This window comes from Taudactylus pleione, unplaced genomic scaffold (assembly GCF_031769625.1).
Source record: "Taudactylus pleione unplaced genomic scaffold, aTauple2 ptg000017l, whole genome shotgun sequence".
NCBI classification, from domain to species: domain Eukaryota; kingdom Metazoa; phylum Chordata; class Amphibia; order Anura; family Myobatrachidae; genus Taudactylus; species Taudactylus pleione.
The window spans coordinates 8,633,344-8,648,195 of NW_028284419.1; the positions used below are offsets into that span (position 1 = coordinate 8,633,344).

The 14,852-nt window shown below is 46.6% G+C and overlaps 1 protein-coding gene across 7 annotated transcripts in view; it reads left to right on the forward strand.

Moving 5' to 3' along the window:
- The first annotated feature begins 5,649 nt into the window (after positions 1-5,649).
- PRRC2C (proline rich coiled-coil 2C) overlaps positions 5,650-14,852 on the forward strand; it is a 108,954-nt gene continuing 99,751 nt past the window's right edge. For 6 of the 7 annotated variants that reach the window (XM_088482121.1, XM_088482130.1, XM_088482154.1 and 3 more), the window contains exon 1: positions 5,650-5,965. The gene's annotated coding sequence lies outside the window, so the exon portion shown is untranslated. The remainder of the gene's footprint in view (positions 5,966-14,852) is intronic. The other variant, XM_088482141.1, reaches the window with a different exon arrangement.

Consider the following 14,852-nt stretch of genomic DNA (forward strand, 5'->3'; position numbering starts at 1 on the left):
ATGTCTAAATGACCAGCAGGAGCGCGTATCGCTGGTCGTTTTAGACATTTTTGCAAACGATTTGCAGACGATTGAACGATAACGATATTATCGTTCAATCGCTCAATTTAATCTACTAGTGCATGAGCACCTTAAGAGTTACACTTATGATATAGAACTTTATTTTTCTGTTTAAAGGGTAGATGAACTAACCTCTGGAAAGTTATAAATTGGAAAGTGATAAACTGCCAACCAATCAGCTCCTGTCATTTTTCAAACAGCCTGTAAAATGACAGTTAGGAGCTGAGTGGCTGGTAGTTTATCACTCTCCAATTTATCACTTTCCAGAACTTAGTACATCTTCTAGAACAGTGGGCCTGATTCAGAGCCGCTCCTAAGCGGCCGCTCATTCGCTCCGAGCGATGTTCGCACAACTGCGCTTGCGTATGGGTTGTAATACGCATGCGTGAACCATTCATTGCGGTCGGAAATTGTGTGCTCGCAAAATAGCGAATGCCTGCTAATTTGAGTGACAGAATGAGACGTTTGTGGGTGGTAACAGGGGAAGGTGCTTGAAAACGGGGAGTGGAGAACCGAACGCAGGCGTGCCAAACGGTCAAAACGGGCGTTTTAAGGGTGTGCATAATTAACAAAGCAGCGTCATCGACCACGTCACTTGGTTGTCTTTTAGCCTGAACTGCTCACATGATTGCGGTATGAAAATCCAACCACAAGCACTGCGAGCAGTTCATACGCCTTTCGATGTACTCGATTAATCTAATAAATAGCGGAGATGACGTAGGATGTGAGCGGCCAGGGGGCATTTTATAAAAAATAGCGAGCGCATGTTTCGTTCGCTCGTTCAGACATAGAGGCGTCAACAGACTGCAAAGAGCGAGCGCTCTATTTAAATATCCGGCCCCTTTATCTGAACGTACGAGCGCAAATAGCGTCCGGCTCTGAATCAGGCCCAGTTTTCACAGTTGTCCTGGCCTCTCAGAGTAGTTCCACCTAGCCTTGGAGGGGGAGGAGTAGGTAGCAGGGAGGATGAGTTCCACCACCTCTCCAGGACTACTTTAAGCCCTATGTATAAGCACTGTGAATGCTGAGACTGGGATTTGCAAGATGACCATGAGCTGTATAAATACTATGAATGCCGAGACTGAGAATTCAAAACGGAAGACTGTATACCAGGAAAGCCATGTAGAGTGCCTACACAGCTCACCTGGTATATGGTCTTCCGTTTTGAATTTTCAATCTGGGCAGAGACTGGAACCTAAAGATAATGTGACTCTAGTGAAGCATACTTGCCTACTTTTCAAAAAGTATTTAAGGGAGACTGTGAAAGCTACACCTATGAGCTTGCCTAGAGTGGATGCGTACTACTATATCTGAGAGGCGTGTCATAAAATTGATTTACATCCAAATGTAAACGAGCCCCAAAGCAGTTAGTAAGATCTAGTTGTTAATGAAAACACATTAATACGTCTCAGGGTTTGCTCTTGTGCTGTGTTTTACAAGTGGTTCCATATAAGTAGACAAGAGAAACATTATTTGTAAATGTATGTAGCCATAAGGATCATTGGGCCTGATTCAGCAAGGATTGCAACTGCTAATATGCACGCTATCGGCCGATTGTTGCGTACTGTGCATGCAACGCAGTGTCCGAACCAGCCACTGCGATCGGGACTGTGATCGCAGAGACCACGCAGGACCATCGCAGAGTGATTGACAGGAAGTACCGTTTGAAGGTGGTGACTGGGGGGTGGTCGGAGAAACGCAGGCATGCCTGTGCGTTTGAACGGCGTTGCAGGGGCATGCAAACATTATCAAATGCGATGCCATACGCAGCCTGAGCTCTCACTGCGTACAGGAAGTTTAGCAATTTCTGAGTAAGGTCTGACCTTGTGCAAGTGTGCATGAGGCTGCGATGGTATACGACGGTACCGATGGTTTTGCAGTCTTGCTAAGTATTACAGGTGTATGTAAGGTAATATGGGTTTCCTCATGTTGTGCTGCAGCAGCATAGCGATCGCAGTGGATTAGCATACTATCGCAGTGGGACTGCGTGGGTAATCGCTATTGCATTCCTTGCTTAATCAGGCCCCTTGTGCCTTATAACCAATGCAGAGAAATTATACTAATGATCCCATTTGAATGTATATATCTCTGATTTTTTTAAATATATAACAGCTTCATAATGGTGATGAGGTCCAATCAGGGAGATGACTAGACTCTTCTAGCTTCTATTTCAATCAGGGAGAGTTGGCAAGTATGAGTGAAGTTTATGTAATAGGGTCAAGTGGCTGGAACACTGAGGAAACATAGGGCCTGATTCAGAGCCGGACGCTATTTGCGCTCGCTCGTTTAGAAAAAGGGGCCGGCTATTTAAATTGAGCGCTCGCTCTTTGCGGTCTGTTGACGCCTCTATGTCTGAGCGAGCGAACTAAATATGCGCTCGCTATTTTGTAAAGACGCCCCCTGGCCGCTCGCATCCTACGTCATCTCCACCATTTATTTGATTAATCGAGTACATCGAAAGGTATCTGAACTGCTCGCAGTGCTTGTGGTTGGATTTTCCTACCGCAATCGTGCGACCAGTTCAGGCTAAGAAACAACCAAGTGACGTGGTCGATGACGCTGCTTTGTTAATTATGCACACCCTTAAAACGCCCGTTTTGACCTTTTGGCACGCCTGCGTTCGGATCTCCACTCCCCGTTTTCAAGCACCTTCCCCTGTTACCACCCACAAACGCCTCATTCTGTCACTCAAATTAGCAGGCACTCGCTATTTTGCGAGCACACAATATCCTTGACTGGTTCGCGCATGCGTATTACAACCCATACGCATGCGCAGTTGTGCGAACATCGCTCGGAGCGAACGAGCGGCCGCTTACGAGCGGCTCTGGATCAGGCCCATAATCCCAGGAAAATCTGCCTTAAAAATAGGATGAAGCTTGTTGCCATGATTGTTTCTAAAATGTTAAATGTTGCCATTAAAATGTTAGGGTTATATTTACTAAAGTGAGAGTTTTTAGAATTGGAGATGTTGCCCATAGCAACCAATCAGATTTTACTTAACTTTTAACTAGCACCTTCTAGAAGATAATAGCTAGAATCTGATTGGTTGCTATGGGCAACATCTCCACTTCTAAAAACTCTCACTTTAGTAAATATACCCCTTAGAACATGGCCCAAACGGTTTATTAAGCATTAATGTGCGCCACAGTATGAAATTGTATTTGCAAAAGCACAAGACATTAAAAGTGCATAGATGCATTATTAACATGCATCTAGAGCACGCTGCCCATTTTGTTAGAACATATATGTATAACCGGTATGCAGTCGGGAAGCCGGTGGATGTAATCTCGACAGCTGGCTTCCCGACTGCTTTATCCCAGCGAGGGTTAAATGACAGGCGTCTAAATCTAGACGCCTGTCATTTTACCAATGCCGGGCGCCGCTGCGGACAGCCGGGGGGGGGGGGAGGGAGGGCTAGGTTTATGGCTCCCGGGGGGGACAGGGTTAGGCACCCCCCAGGATGTTAGGGTTAGGCTAGGGGAGGGAGGGTTAGGCACCCCTCCGGGGAACTTAGGTTTAGGCGGCGGGGAAGGAGGGGTTAGGTTTAGGCACTTAGAGGGGGGATTAGGGTTAGGCACTGGGGGGAAGGTTAGGGTTAGGCACCCCTAAGGAGGGTTAGGGGGGGAGAGGTTAGTTACTACTTACCTTGGGATGATCTGGATTTTTAGCCATGTCGGCCAGCCGCTGTCAGGATTGCGTCCAGCGGTAATTCATACCGATTCCGTATAACCAAGCCAAAAAGTTTGCATCCAGCAATGCTAGAGAGCCAGACAGCATGGTTGGTGTAATGGTTAGCATTACTGCCTCACAACACTGTGGTCTTGGGTTTGATTCCCACCATGGCACTATGTGAAGTGTGTATGCTCTCTCTGTTAGTGTGGGTTTCCTCCTAAAATCTGAAAACATACTGGTAGGTTAATGGAGAAACAATAAAATTAACCCTAGTGCATGTAGATGTGATAGGGAATATAGGGCCTGATTCAGACCCGGTCGCAAGCGCTGAGTGCTCGCAACCGGGTCGATGGTGGCCCACAGCGCATGTGCACGATGGAGCCGGCTCCGTCGTGCGCATGCGCGAGACGTGGCTAGCGACGGGCAGTCCGTCGCTCCGGGTCTCGCACCAAAGGGGGCGAGCTGTCGATGTTGAGTGACAGCTCGCCCCCTTTGGTGGGCGAGCCGTGGGGGTGGCTGCCCAAACGGAGGAGTTCCCATGAGAACGCCTGCCGTTTGGGGGCAGCCCCACTGACATCACGAGTGATGTCATTGGAGAGATTCCGGCTCTGTTAGAGCCAAAATCTCTCTGGGGCTTGCGGCCACGAGACCCTACCACAAGGGTCTCATCGCAAGCCCGATGGTCGCTTGATCGCGACTATCATCATGGCCGCTCGCAATAGCTGTGCCCGATCCAAAAAAAAAAAAGCCCGGCCCTGATTCAGAGCGGGCGGCTCTGAATCAGGCCCATAGATTGTAAGCTTCGGAGGGGCAGGGAATGAATGATGTCCAAAATATTCTCTGTAAAGCACTATGGGGCCTATTTATCAATAACAATTTGCAGCATATTCCCCGAAGACAACTGTTTTCGGGGTATACCAGCAAAGATTTAGTGTCACCCCGATGTATGAAGGAGGTCCCTCCATTTCTGACAGCAGCTTTAACCCCCATAGGTTTCTATGGGGGATGCAATACTGTTGGATTGTGGTTCCCATAGCTAACCCCATCTGAAGATTGGTTTGTGCTGCTGTAGCTAATGGGCTACACTTCTCAAAATTTACTGGGAGAGGATTGCTCCAGAACCTCCCCAGCAAAGGCTGTCGTGCATGCATGGTCAGTAGTCCTGGCACAGGAGTGACAAGACCGGAGATGCGGTCTCTTCACTTTGAGAACATCGCAGGGATGGGTTTGGAGCCCTGGTCCCTGCATGTTCTTTTTAATACATCTGGGCAGTATAATTGCATCCTGCAATTGAATTTTGGACCCCAAAAAGGCTCCCAGATCGCAATGCAAATGTGATTATTGATAAATGGGCCCCTATGGAATATGAGTGTGCTATACCAATAACTGGAAATAATAATATGCCATATATTTTGAACAGCCATATCCTTAATACATTCCTAAGGACTACAGTAATTAGTTCACTTAAAAATATGAAATTATCAGCAAAATTCCTCAGCTGGACAGGGGCCCGTGTAACCATAAAACAAGCACCGTTGGGATAAATTAGACATCTCTAGCACAAAAAGAAATAGCACAAGCACGCTGAACCTTTGTTGCTTTCGAAACAAATAAAATTCGAAGTTGAACACCTCGAAACATTACAGCATCATCAGCTCATGTAACTCCCACAGCATCGTGGTGACTATCACTGTAGCAATTAACAGCACAAAGCTCTTTATCGAGCACAGAGACGCCTCTTCTCGTGTCTATTGTATGCAGCCAATGCCCAAACTAAAAATGGCCGGAAAACGGTCAATCGCCATTTTTGTGAATGACCATAGAATCAGAAGCATGGGCTAATCTATAGTCAGTCGCCATCTTTGTCACTGGCAAAAGACCACAGACCGTCGCCACTTCCACGCCTGCGTGTTGACGTTGTCCGTTGGCGGTCGGCCATCTTTTCTGGCGCCGGGGCTCTCGCTAGCTGCTGGTGTGTGTGCGGAGGGGGAGTACAGTGGGAATCCAGGTGGCAAGTCAGGTTGTGCGGCCTGCGTGTAGCTCCTGGGGGGGATCTCTGTCACTGTATTAGAGCAGGACAGGTAAACGGCGGCGACCAGGCGGAGGCAGGGTCCGTGCCGGCCCTTTCCAATCAGCGTCATAACTGCGCGCCGGCATCACCGCCATTCACTCCGCTTCCGAGAACCAACCGCTCAGCCCCGATTCTCCGCAGTGAGGACGCCGCTGCCCCCAGGTGAGAGCCGCCTTTGTGCTAATTGAGGTCCAGTACCCTGATCGCATCATTTGTCCCCCGGACCTTTCCTGTGTGTTGGCGGCTGCCGCACAGGCCCACATCCTGGCCCGTTCAGCCACTGGGGTCCTGGGCTGGCTCTGTCCGCAGTGCTGGAGGGTGAGAGATGGGGCCTGGTACCTCTGTAATGGCTGGTTACCTTGGCATCTGGGGGATGGGACTATCTCCATCATCTCCAATTCCTACATGGGAAAAGGAGCTGGACACATGCGTGGTACGAATGTGATTATAATGTGGCAGATCATACACGATTTTCAGATTGAGAATAAAGATGACTTGCAAGTTAGTATGCTGCATTTGTTACATAGATCCCTTGGTACTGTATTTCTTGTGTGGTACAGCCCCCTGTGCCCTCTATCCCCCATTGGGTAACATTATGATGAAAGATGCATGCCTGGTGTCTTACAGCTTTTACATCTGCTCCATGGATTTCCAATAGATATTTGGCTAATGGAATAGATGGTGTCACAGGCCCTGGGCAGGTTAACATATACGTTTTCATGGTCGGCACATTTATGTACTTTAACCTTCTTTCCTGAGAATTATAATTTAAATCTCTTGATTTATTTGTTTGGTATTTACTTAAACCAGCATATGTATTGCTGTGTGATTAAATTAATGTGACATTCTAGTAATCCCATTATTGTGTGTGCAGCCTGTCTTATGCCGATTTGAGCTGTGGCCTATAAGTGTGTATATAGAGGTGTGTGTGCATGTAGGTGTTCAGATCTATTTAAGTTTACAGTAAAAATCTGTTAAAATAGTCCCCATCCTCATCAGGTTAACTGCAAATCTATCGTTTGTCTCACATTTCACATGTGGGAAAGGAAATGGAAGATAAGACCACCAGATGGGACAAACACTGCATCATCTTTGTCCTAGAATGGCCTCCTTGGGAGATGATACTCTCCATAAACAAAAGGTTTCAGCTCGTTATCTTCACAATGAAATCAGGAAGTGAGCTAATAAAATGCTCCCTATCTTTTGCGGTGTAAACCAATAGTTTTAGCTCCTGTGCATCAGTTAACCCATAGATTTTAATTGAATGGAGTAACATATGTATTGCACACTCGTGCATTAAATATTTTAATGTTTAATTTCACAGTTGAAGGATGCTTGGCTTGTTAGAGATTTCTTGTTTTGTTACCTCGTAGGTTAACAAGTACTAAAGTTCAGTCAGCTAAACAAAGTGTCTTAGACACTGGTTTGTTGCCTCTTTGCTGCAGTTTTAATATACAGTGTTTAATAATTTTACGGTGTTGTCTGTGTATAGCAGGTTTTATTTAGACTATCTAATGTTCCTATTAAAAATTTAAAGTAAAACTAATGGTGGGTACATACGGGACGATCGACAATGATATAGTTGTTCGATCTCCCAGGTGTGCTGGACGATCGACACCATGTACCCACCAACGACTATAACAACCCGCGATCAACAATTGTGGGTCCCTATAGTAACCTGGTCGATATCGACCATATGTGCCCGCACGTCGTTGGTGGCCGAAAAATGCACAATATGAACGATAAAGATATGATCGTTATCGTTTATATCGTCCATTTAAGTCGTAGGAAAACATTTTAATACTCTGAACCATTTGTGTAAGTTTGATAGTTATAAATGGTTAATACTGAGTTAGTCATACATTTACATTAGATCTAAAATGTCAATCTTTATTATGGGTATGCACACGGGAGTCTGCTTCTGCTGTCATTCTCCCAGCAATACTGTAACTTTAAAGACAGAACTTTTTATCTTCCTTCTTGGGGGGGGTGTTACATTATTTTGGGTGCCTGTAGCTGCCGTCTATACTCACTAGGAGATATTCAATTGTTTTGGATGCCCATTACTTATTGCTGATTTCTGCTCGCAGCCTTCTGAGGTGTGAGTAGAAATCTGCCCAAAGTAGGGCTTTTGGGCACCTTAACTGGCACTTTGTATGCAAAAGGCCGGTTTGCGCTGCTGATATATGTGCATTTTTCGGTTAAGAATGCGGAAATTGCCACCAGCGTGCACCTGGTTGTGGGTACAATTGAATAACTCATGTCACTTTAGACAGGAGCTCCGGGAGCCCAAAACAATTGAATTCCCCCCTTGAGTATTACAGGATGGTAACATTTCTGGTTTGTCACTACTAAATAACTTAAATTAATATATATGGTACTGTTAGTAGCAATTCATGTCCAATAAAAGCAAGCCTACAATCAACTTTAACTAGTTGTATCATAGCCCAGACAACCTGCTGTATGCAGCCAATTTTTTTTATAGACACGACCAAAGCCCAGTGTCACCATCCATGTCACGTGAAAACTTTACAACGCAAATCACAAAATACTAATCTCAGTTGACCATTCGCATAGAGGGCCTGATTCAGAGCTGAACGCTCTGACCAGAGCGCTCGCTCTGAATCAGTGCCCTCCTCCATGAAAATGGAGCGGCCTCCTGGCCGCTCGTATAGCTGTGGGTCACCACCCACAGCATATGCGAGCGGCCAAAAAGATGGTCGCGATGGTCTTGACCATCGCGACCATCGGACTTGCGACTGAGACCCTGCGGTAGGGTCTCGCTGCCGCAAGCCCAGGAGTGATTTTGGCTCCATCAGAGCCAAAATCACTCCCACTGACATCACTAGTGATGTCAGTGGGGCCGGCTTCAGACGGTAGGCGTTCCCATGGCAACGCCTCCGTCTGTCAGGCACGCCCACCAAAGGGAGTGTGCTGTCAATCAACATCGACAGCACGCCCCCTTTGGTGCGAGACCCGGAGCGATGGAAAGCCCGTCGCTCCTCGGGTCTCGCGCATGCGCACGACGGAGCTCCCTCTGTCGTGCGCATGCGCAGTGGGGAACATCGACCTGCTTGCGAGCGTCCTGACGCTCACGAGCGGGTCTGAATGACCCCCAGAGGCCCAAATAGCACACAAGCAGATTAAATCTATCTGCAGACCAACTTTTTGGACCTGGAGGACTTTTCTTGACTTGCACATCACTTAATAGTACATTCTACATCAGACTTTGAAGATTACCTTTGGGCCTCGACAGTTTTTTTTTTTTTTTGTCTTTAATTATATTTTTTGTGAGGTAACAAGATTGGGGGGTCTATTTACTAAGCAGTGTAAGGAGACAGAGAGATAAGGTGCCAGCCAATCCGCTCCCAACTGTAATTTTTCAAACACGGCTTGTGAGAAGGCAGTTAGGAGCGGATTAGCTGGCACCTTATCACTTTTCACTCTGGGCCTGATTCAAACCCGGTCGCAAGCGCTGAGCGCTTGCAACCGGGTCGATGGTAGCCCAGAGCGCATGCACACGATGGACCCGGCTCCGTCGTGCGCATGCGCGAGACCTGGATAGCGACGGGCAATCCGTCGCTCCTGGTCTCGCACCAAAGGGGGCGTGCTGTCGATGTTGAGTGACAGCACGCCCCCATTGGTGGGCTGGTCGGGGGGGGTGGCTGCCCAGACGGAGTCGTTCCCATGGGAACGCCTACCGTTTGTGGGCGGCCCCACTGACATCACAAGTGATGTCAGTGGGAGAGCTTTCGGCTTTGTTTGAGCCGAAAGCTCTCTGGGGCTTGCGACCACGAGACCCGACCACAAGGGTCTCGTCTCAAGCCTGATGGTCTTGACCATCGCGACCATCATCATGGCCGCTCACATTAGCTGTGGGTGGCAACCCACAGCAATGCGAGCGGCCAGGAGGCCGCTCCATAAAAAAAAAAAAAAAAAACGCCCTGATTCAGAACGAGCGCTCTGTCAGAGCGTCTGGCTCTGAATCAGGGCATCTGTCTCCTAACACTGCTTAGTAACTAGACCTGTAAGTCAGATATCACACTGGAAACAGTAAAGAAATGTGCACTGTATAAGACTACTGCAGGCCATACATCTAGGGGGCCAATCCCTGATTCTGATCGGCTGTCTCCGATCAGTGATTTCTCAGGGTGTTGTCAAAATCAAAAATTCACGACTTGCCCATTCCGATAATTTTTGGGTCTGAATCAGCTAATTGGATATTGATGATGACCTAACCCTGGCATCAGCAGAATGGGGAATTGCCCTGATAAATGCTAGATCTATAACAGCTTGAAATGTTGGTATGACAAAAAAAAATATTATTTTGGTGCTCCAGAGGAAATAAAAATATTTAAGCAGCCTGTTTAGATTTACAGATGTGTCCGCTATTGAAATTGTACTCATGGAGAGCTTTATAATTACTCCTTAACATGCAGTTATGATATACTGTATATATCTACAAATTATCAAGCTGCAAAAATAAGAAAATGACCAGCTTCAGTTTACATTTTTTTTGAATATTTGAGCTGTGAACAGTAAATGAATGTCCTTGGACTCTATGGGCTCGATTCAATTGAACGCAAATTAAATAACGCTGGAATTGAACTCCCGAAGCAATTAAATTCAGTATGCTGTTAGGTCGAGAATACCTGTTTTCTCGCACCATAAAGAGGGTGTTTAGTCGCGAGAACGGGCATTCTCCGACTAAACTTCCCGGTAAATGCTGTTTCCCTAGAGGGATGCTAGAAGAAATCCTTAATAGCACGCTGAAGTGAATAGCTCCGGGAGATCCCTCCCGGTGCTATTTAATTTGCGTTCAATTGAATCGAGCCCTAAGGGGAAAGCAATTGTTTTTTTGGATGCCTTAACTATTGGGCGCCCGACGGAGCAATTCAATTGTTGCTCTGTTTAGGCGCGAGAGCTGCTGGTGCCAACATTTCTGCTCGCAGCCTCCTGATGTGGCGAGCAGAAATGTGCGACAAGTCCATGGTTTGGGCATCAAACTGTGCTTTGGACACACTAAACAGGACTTTAGATGGGTTTGCCAGCTTTACATGGCTAAACCCAGTACTTTTGGGTGCAACAAGGGCGATAATTAATGGGTGCCCAAAACAATTGAATTGCTGTGTTGGTCGCCCATTTAAAAAAAACAAAAAAACAATTGAATTCCCCCCTATACATTATTCAGAGATCTTACCCTGGTGACATATGCTTTGAGAGCTTGCTTTATTTGGAGAGAATTGCAGCACTGGACCATACAGAGGGCTCCATTCAATTGTACGCAAATTAAATAGCGCCGGGAGGGAGCACTCGGAGCTATTCAATTCAGCGCGCTGTTGAGGATTTCTTCTCGCACCATTCTAGAGCCCGGAGAAATAGATTGGGGTAACCCTGGAAAGAATAACTCCAATTTTCCTATATTAATGAACTGAAGCCAAAACTAAAGTGGTTTTTCACTTTTGAATAATTCATTACTTAAGCCTATCACTTGCATACAGGAAATGGGTACCCCACTGTTCCCTAAACAGAACAGCCTGGCTTGTTCACAACACCATTAGTTAATATACATATGGTTAAGGTTTAAGTATATCCCTATAGGTCTGTTTTTACCGCCTAGTTTTTGATAACCAAATGGTGGAAATGCTATAAGTGCCTTGAAGATTTAGGGTAGATATACACCTACTGTAAGTTTTCCTAAATTTTCTGGAATGTATATTATCAATTTGTTATGTTATATAATCAGGGAAAACAAGTCTAAAAATTTTCAAAGTATTCCCATCTCTGAAAACAAAATGTCATAATATAAGGTCTAAGGATGCAAAATATCTCACCCTTAAGAACACGTTGTCCAGGATAACCCTCACCAGTTCACACCTTATGTATGTTTCTGTGAGGGTTCCTCAAGTAAGCACACTCCGTCTATTGCTCATCCTCCTAAATTCTACAGATTGGCCTCCTTACTCCGCAAAACGGTCTCTGACATCCCCATGCCTCTTTAACCACTTAACTGACTTGGTCGTATGGGATGCGAATGCAGCCAGCTGTGTTTCCACTAACAAGGTATGACCGCACCTCCCCGCTGTATTTCTGAAGAGGATGTTCTACACATGTGCAGAACTGATCTCCTCCGACTCCCCGGACTCTTCTGCGGACCCGGCAGTTTCTGACCGGTTTTGCCAGAAAAATCGTCAGTTATTTGGTTAATCATGGTAACTGCCACCATCTACAATTATCATGGTCAGTAGGAACCTACGTTACTCACAAATGCACACACTTAGTACTCTATATGAAATCTGGTAGTAAAAATTGTAATAATTTGCTTAGTTGCCCTCAAATTTAAGTACTTTGCAGTCTAGCATTCAACCACTAACATAATCAAACAAACGCTTCTCTTCTTAAGACCAATGAATTTTGTGGGGTACACACTGGGCCAGTGGATCAGCCAACTGGATGACCGATCCAATGATTGAAAAGGTTTATGCACAAACAAACTTGGGCATACACAATTACCAATCGTCCCCCTGATATTTCGGTCCAGTAGACTCCATTTGAATATGCCCGCCCACTTGTGATGTGTTATTTAATGGATTCTTGATTCCGATATATCGTTTGATCGTGTGGACACACTGAACGATGTGAGCGATATATTTGCACGATATATCGCATCTGCCGTGCAGCACGACAGAATCTGTGAATGATATAATTCAGATACTGACCAATGGTAGGAAAGATAAATCGTTTGTCGACTGTATGAACAATGTATCGTCCAGTGTGTACCCAGCATTAGTTTAAAGCAGAGGTTCCCAAACTCTGTCTCAAGGCACCATAACAGTACAGGTTTTAAGGTTATCTATGCTTGACCACAGGGGACTTAATGGGCTCAATTCAATTCAGCGCGCTGTTAAGGCCGACTGAAGGATTTCTTCTCGCACCCCCCTGTGGTATGAGCAGAAATCCGACTAAACTCCTGGCGCGATGCTATTTTCTACCCTTAGCGCGGCAGAAACAGCATTGCAGCAGGCACGTAACTTGGGGAATGCCGGTTCTTGCGACTATACACCATGTTTAAGGCACGAGAACTTGCATTCTCAGACACAACAGTGCGCTGATTTGAATAGCTGCGGGAGCTCCTTCCCGCTGCTATTCAATTCACAGTGAATTGAGCCCAATTAGTACCTCAGTCAATTTGATTTAACCACCTGTGCTTAACAGTGGATATCTCTAAAACCTGAACTGTTGGTGTGCCTTGAAGACTGCGTTTGGGAACCTCTGGTTTAGAGCATAAAGACGCAATGTATACATTTTAATATTTAAGGCCAGATTCAATTACACATGATCTGCTTGCTTTGCTCAATTTTTGTCCAGTTCCAGTAGGCTGATTCTGCTGTGGCCTTCCGTTCTAGCAGTTTACATCGCTAATTCCTTTTAATACACAAAACATACAATGCTTGGTTACAAAAATGTTATTTTCAGTCAGTATACAATTTCTGATACTATACGTTGAATTGGTATGAAATACCGCCGGCCGCATCGTCGGCGGTTCGATTCCCGACATCAGAAGAGATCCCGGCAGCGGAAGCCCGACAGCGCTGGAAATCCCGATCGTGGATAGGTGAGTATCTACTAACCTAACCTAACCCCCTTAACCATAACCCTCCTTAGGGGTGCCTAACCCTAATCCCCCCTCTAAGTGCCTAACCCTAACCACCCCCTTCCCCGCTGCCTAAACCTAAGTCCCCCGCGGGGGTGCCTAACACAAAGTCCCTCCCTGGGGGTGCCTAACCCTCCCTCCCCCTAGCCTGACCCTCCCGGGGGGGTGCCTAACCCTGTCCCCCCCGGGAGCCCTAACCCTCCCCCCCCCCGGCTGTCCGATCGCAGCGCCCGGCATCACTACGATCGGGATGCCGGGCGCTGGTCTCCTGGCATCGGGGAAATGCCGGGCGTCTACATCTAGACGCCCGACATTTCACCCTTGCCGGGATATGACAGTCGGGAAGCCGGCTGCCGGTATTTAGGCAGTCGGCTCCCGATTGCATACCCTATACGTACCGCACCTGGGACGTGAATGGAAAAGATGGGCAGCCTACAGTTTGGTTTTGTATTCCCAAAAAGTCTTTCAAAAGAAGAGCTAATTATAATCCATTAAACCCAAAAAAAACAAATTACCCGCCTCACCCCTTTATCTTTGTTAACAACATGACAATAAACCTCAAGTTGGCTTCCTAGGTGTTATCTTTGTTTCAGAACCGTCCTTTGCTCTCCACAGTCTGTCTTGTACAAATCCTGTTACATTTATCCAACTTTTCCAGAATCCGCACATATCTCAAAATATTGAAATGTGATATTCTCCTTATTGGTCCCCTACAATTTCTCTCCAGACTTTCTTCTGATGCCCAGCTTTGTCAGTCCCTTCATCAGTTGCCTGTATTTACCAAATCCATTATAAAATACTTCTAACATACAAGGCCAATGATCGCGCTGAGCGAAAAAATGTGTGGGTCCCAAGGACCCCTCACTTTAAAAAAAATTGGGTTCCTACTCCACTGTTTCTGGGTCACATCACATATTATCTGGATGAGAAGAGGTGGCAGTTGGGGTAGAAGGGGTTAAGGGCAAGCAGCAGTAGGGGTAGAGCTAAGGGTTAAAGGCAGGGGGAAGTTGGGGTAGAGGGAGGTAAGGGCAGGCAGCGCTGACGGTAGGGAGGGGTTAAGTGCAGAAAGCAGTTGCAACAGTGCTTGGGGAAGGCAGTGCAGGGGGTAGGGAGGGGGCAAGGGTAAATAGCTGGCGCTGTACTGAGGGGCAAGGAGGGGGTAAGGGGCTTGTACTGGCATTGCACCAAAGGGTCCCACCACACACTGGTATCACTGCTCAAACGTGTTCCAGCAAACACTGGCACTGCACTTAAGGGTACCATGGTACAGTGATAACAAGTAGGTGGAGGGCCACAGGGTATTGATCACATTATGGTGGAGGAAAGTGCTGACATGCTGGGGGGGGGGGGCCCAAATACTTAACATACACACTTGACAAGGCATACATGGATCAT